At 35.2% G+C, this 5,800-nt stretch overlaps 1 protein-coding gene across 1 annotated transcript in view; it reads left to right on the top strand.

The window, feature by feature from the left end:
- Positions 1 to 1,084: 1,084 nt before the first annotated feature.
- TENM2 (teneurin transmembrane protein 2) overlaps positions 1,085 to 5,800 on the top strand; it is a 614,809-nt gene continuing 610,093 nt past the window's right edge. The window contains exon 1 of the mRNA XM_042880629.1: positions 1,085 to 1,123. The gene's annotated coding sequence lies outside the window, so the exon portion shown is untranslated. The remainder of the gene's footprint in view (positions 1,124 to 5,800) is intronic.

Below are 5,800 nucleotides of genomic sequence, written 5' to 3'. Positions count from 1 at the left end.
TGCAGACAATAGCATCTTCCCACTGTGCCTTGGCAGTATACTAATGGCTATTGCAAAACACTTACTGTAAGCGTTCAGCCAGGATTCTGCCCACAGCAGAAAGAAATGAATAAATAAGCTTTCATCCAGTTGTGCTCCAATGTTAACACATTGTTTTGTAACCTCAGTACAAAGTAGAGAAAAAAAATCATTTCAGGTTTATGCGTTTTGTGGTACTTTGAAGAAGAAATCTTAAATAGAAGGTTTTAAGCCTTTAGAGAAGTGTATCTTTGTACTACTCCAAGTGCTTGTCTTCTGCGTCCAGTGCTAGAAAAACAGCACTTTCTGCAGGTCTGTCTTTCTAAATGTGTATATATATATATAAATATATGCTGATAATGAAGAACTGATCCTGAGGCTTTATTCAGGTTATATTCGCAGTGACCTAATGGGACAGATTTTGCCGAGGGGGCATTTCTGTTAACAGGCCTTAAGGATTAATCTTGCATTTAATTTCTAAGGCAGGAACTCTTTTTGACAAGACACTTCTATTTCTATTGGTGGCATAAAGTTTTTGCAAAGAAAAGGCATGATATAACGTGTGTATTTCCTTCACATGCTGTTTCTTGGAGAGATAATGCAAGTCAGGCATCCAAAAATCAGGAAGTTGAAAAACAACATTAATATATATATATATACATATATATATATATATTTTTTTTTTTCACCAAAAATATCAAATGATCTGAAATACAAGCTTTTATTCATAGAAAGAATAATCGCATACAACAAGAGTGGTGCCTCTTAGGAAGTGTGAATGAATACAGTGATATGTTGCCCAGTTACTGCTGGGAGAGGTCTGGTCCAAGCTGTCAAAAGCCAGAACAATTCTTTGTTCTTAGTTGAAGAACTGTGAATCACATCCTAAATTTATAACAACTGCATTAGAATTACTGTAAGAACAAAATATTTATTTTCCTGTATGTATGTTTTTATGTAAATACTGTGAGATTTAAAATGTACCGTGTGAGATCACACACACACGCAAGTGCTGTTAATTGCAGTGATTTTAATATGCTTTTTTTTTTCTATTTTAGGCAAAACTCAAAATCCAGAGGAAGAGGTTGCAATCTGCAAGAAGCTGGTAGGTCAGATTTTAAAATTATATAAACTGTAGTATAATTAGTTTTACAAAAAAGGTATAAGTGGTAAGGTAATGAAACTTGCATTCACTGGATATTCAGAGAATATGCAAAATCATTTTAATTTACATACTGAGGGGAAGAAAATGTGGTTTAGCAGAGGCAATTAACATGAGAAAGTAAGACAGATGCTGTGCAAATAATTCATAATGAATAATTTCTTTGCTCCATTTTGTGTTTGCAAGTTTTCCAAACAAACTAGTTTTTCTGATGTATATGTTCAGACTGTTTGCTGAATAATATCTGTGCATAATTTTTTGTCTGTAATTCATTCATAAGCAGAGCTTTTTGAATATTCAAGCTTTTTGAATGGGTCCATAGGTTGTACAGCACGTTTCTCTTTTCCAGTTGGGGAAACATAAATTTGTAGGTTCTGCTATGAATAATCACAATATTTAACAGTATTTGTTTTATTATTTTACCAAACATTCCCTATTTGTTAAAGCCATAATGGAAAAGGAGAGGCAAGCAAAGGCAAACAAATCAGTCTCGCTTCCCCTCTTTTGTTTCTCATTTGGAAAAAAAATCATTTGTGGTGTCCATGATTCTGTTTGTCTTCAATTAAAATGTGAGGAATCTGAAAACACAAAATCAGAGTCTTGAAGGCACTCAGTTTTAATATGGCTGTAGTGTCGTACCCATACACAGATCTCCTTGCTGCAACATGTGGGCTCTAATTTTCTTCCCTCGTTCTTGCTGCCTGTTATGCAGATCCACTACCTGACAAAACAGTGTTTCCAAACGACAGTCTGCTCTTTCTAATTTATGTGATATTGGAGTTGTTTCTCCATTTGTTGTGGCTGAATTTTTCCCCGTTCCATGGGAAAATATGATAACGGCCTTTTCTGTATAGCACAAATGGAAAACTGCGTGTGGGAACATAATGAAGATAAATATACTTTTGTTGGCACTCAAGGTGATTAATTGCAAGAGGTGAGCTTAATTATGCCAGTAGTAATAATTGGTGTCATGGGCAGGGAGTACATATTTATGGCCCGTTGTTAGGAATGCGCTGAAATTTGAATATGGACATGTTAATGAATTAGTACGAATAGTAACTTTTTACATTACAGGCACATTCTTAATTATATGTAAGTCATATTCACAACGAAAACTAGTCAGTTTTCAGCCCTTCTATAAGGAAAGCATCTGAGAGATCACTGTGTTCTTTGGATAAATTGTGTGTGGTGAAGTCAATTATGAGTGAATTTCATTTGCAGAATCCTATTAGCAATGTAAAAACAAACCAAAACACAAACAAACACACGTTTCATATTTAATGCACTACATTTCAGAATTTCTATTTAACTTTACCTTTTTAATAGTACTATTACATAAAAAAAAAAAAAACACAAAACAACAACAAACGTTATTATTAAGCTAAGTTTCACATTTCTAAGGAAAGTGGGAGAATTTTAAGTTCTCCTTTTCAGATCGCCTCGTATCCCACTTACACACTCGCACCAAGGATCTGACTGTCTCAGCTTGCACATTTCTCTTGGTTGGGAATCAGCCTGGGAATTTCCTATGACGTGAGAGGCGCAAAAGGTGCACTGAATCATTCTAACACTGATAGGACAGGGGAATGCAGAGAGCGCGGAAGGACAGATTCAGAAATGTCAGTTCCACAAACATGTGTCACTGTTTAAGTTCTGCTCTTCTTGTATTTCACGCTGAATAATGTGAGAACACTGAAACAACCATTTTAATAACTGAAGTGCATGTATTTGTCTTTGGAAGAGAATAGTATTAAGATACTAACTTACTTAGTATGTCCCATGTTAGTAGATTGTTAACTGGTCATTACAAGTTCCCTTGGATAGAAAGAAACGATGTGGCAAACTAAACAATTGTTTGAAAATAGTTTCACTGTCAATCCATTGTAATTTTTCTAAAATTGTACTTCACTTGCTTGTACTTCACTCTCTCACCAGAAAGCAGGTTCATTTTTGTAAATGAGATATACAAAATAAGCAATGAAAACAACAGAGAATACAACATCCTCTAAATTAACCTAGTTCAATATACGTTCTCACTGCGTGCTCTCTCTTCCTCTTACCTTTTTCATCCATTTTATATTCAACTTTATACAGCATCTAGACGCAGTAAATCCTACAGCGATTATGTTTTGTTTTCATTTCTACTTATGTACAGTTTAAAAGAACATTTTGGAATCTGATTGCTATAATAGATTCTCTTTGTAATCTTAAAGCAGACCTTCTAGACTACAGATCCTCACAAGCTTAATTCCTGCTCTAGCTTTCCCTTCTTCTAAGGCTGCCTTCATTTTTTCTGTACTGCATTGAGTTCTTACTGGTAGAAGTGAGAGAAAAACCTTGCTTTGCATTACATACAGTGCAATGTATTACTGTATTTACAAAAATAAATTGTATACCACATCACTTTATAAACGATTGCAGAGTGCAGTTATAATCAATTGATTAAACATCAGGCTTCTCATGGACTGCTTGCTGCAATTTAGTACAGCAGATACTGAAGGGAGATCAGGCATGAAACTTCCTCTTTATCTTGCACCTTTCGTCACACCAAGTAACTGAAAACAGCTAAGTTCATCATCCTTCTTTAAGACAGTGTTCAGAAAATCAGACACTTAAACCATGACCTTTTCAGAGAAGGGGCTGTGTCTTGTTTATTGCAGTAGCAAAAATTGGGCCCTGGTCTTGCATGGAGGCATTGGATTTTATCAGAAGATACATGAAGCAAGTGAATACTTGAGAGTGTGCTCTTATGGAACATCTTTGCATGGAAAATACATTATAAGAGAAGAAGGTAGACAGCAGCACAAAGGTTTAAAAGTACTTGTTAGATTGAGGTTAAGAAAATCAGAAATAAAATTATTTATCTGAGAGCTAATTTAAAATAAACATCAACTACAATGTCTCTTTTTTATTTAATTATGTTATTAAAATGCCATGAAAAAACACAGAACTTATGTTATCTTTTGGAAAAAGCTATTCCAATGCTGAGAATTGGATGTTGGTTTTATTATTATTTAATCTTTCTCATTATCTTGGTAATTCTTGCATAGTAAGAAAGTGGAAAAAAAAAATCTATTATATTTTCTAATACCAGCTGAGCCTATGAACGTCAAGAAGTTCGCAAATGTATCATGGTATTTTTATGTAACATTCTAGCTTTCTTCCCCCTGCATTTTAATCTGTCTCCACCTTTAGAGTGTGTTTATTTAAAAGGTAAAATGCTGCTAGTGAGGTATGCAATGACATTTTACACAGGGATGGAAATGTATTGCGTGCCCCACTTCATATCTTGAACACTTCAACCTTTTTAAATCACTTTTTTTCCCAGTTGTTCTTTGCATTTTACACAAACTTTCCGGTAGATGATTTGTCTGCACCTTTTTACACGCTTACTGGGAAGGCAAAGCACTAACTTAATACTGATTTTGAGTCAGACTTGAAATCTTGTGCTGATCGATGTAGTTTCAATATTATGCAGAATAACTACTTTATCCTTTACACGTCACTTTTTCTTTTCCTGGAACCGTGTGTTGCCTTTCTCCTTAGCTGATACATGCACTTACTGATTCGTTTACTCTCATACAGAATACCTGTCTGCAGTGTAGCTCTTCCACACCAGTATTACTTAAGTATTTTTCCTAACTTCACTTTCTGATATGAGGAAAAAAAGGCTTATTTCATCCTCAGTTCACCTTGAAAGCCCGTTGTTATTAACCAGAAGTCTCCGTGACTCCCATGGTTTTTCACCTCGAAGGCATTTCCTCTAAGGCCAGAAAGGCAAAGGCATTTCTATGTGAAGATAACTACAGAAAAAATATACTTCAGTGTATGGTGACAACATCTCAGTAATTAATGCTGGAAGACAAATGAAGCTTTTCGTCTTGGTGTTAGAGCCATTAATATGGCTGAGAGAATTACCATTGTGATGGCTTGCAGTTTCACTCAGTAGCTACTAGCCATGTGTCTAAAATTTGTACTATAAACCAGTATGACTCCAGTAACTGAACCGGCTGGAAGAGTGTAAGAGACCTGAGTTATGACGAGAATTACTTGGAGATTCATGTATTTAGTTTGATTTGTATAGCTTTTAACATGTTACGACAATTACTCTTAGTGGAGTATCTACAGTGGAAGCAGTGCATCCCATCCTCTCTCCAATGGTAATACTTAATTTCAGTACCCACTAGGTGTTGTCTCCTGAGAACTAGACAATTTGAACACATAATTCTTGCCCAAGCCTGGTGAACTCTCCTCTTGATTTGCCAGATGACTGACGGCTCATAATTTATATAGAGATGGCAGTAATCCACTCTAACATTAACTTGGCCGCCAGATTCTTCCGAATTTCTTTGAAATATTGGTGGTCAGCAAAACTGCTATAGGAGAAAACAGGGTTAGACATGGAGGGCACGGGTTTTGTGTACATAGAGCACACTATGGATTCTTTTTCTATCCTTCAGTACCCTTAAGCACAGCAGTGTTCTGTGCCTATGAAAGGTCTGCACATTTCCTTTACTTTCCACCAAACAGGTATTGCCTACAAAGACTTTCCATCTTTTTTTTTATTTTTATTTTATTTTATTTTATTTTATTTTATTTTATTTTATTTTATTTTATTTT

The sequence above is a fragment of the Lagopus leucura genome, unplaced genomic scaffold, assembly GCF_019238085.1.
Source record: "Lagopus leucura isolate 7727_CA_CO unplaced genomic scaffold, USGS_WTPT01 Super-Scaffold_100027, whole genome shotgun sequence".
In the NCBI taxonomy this organism is placed as follows: Eukaryota; Metazoa; Chordata; class Aves; order Galliformes; family Phasianidae; genus Lagopus; species Lagopus leucura.
The sequence above is the reverse complement of the archived record's forward strand: the minus strand, read 5'-3'. Positions and strand labels throughout refer to the sequence as shown.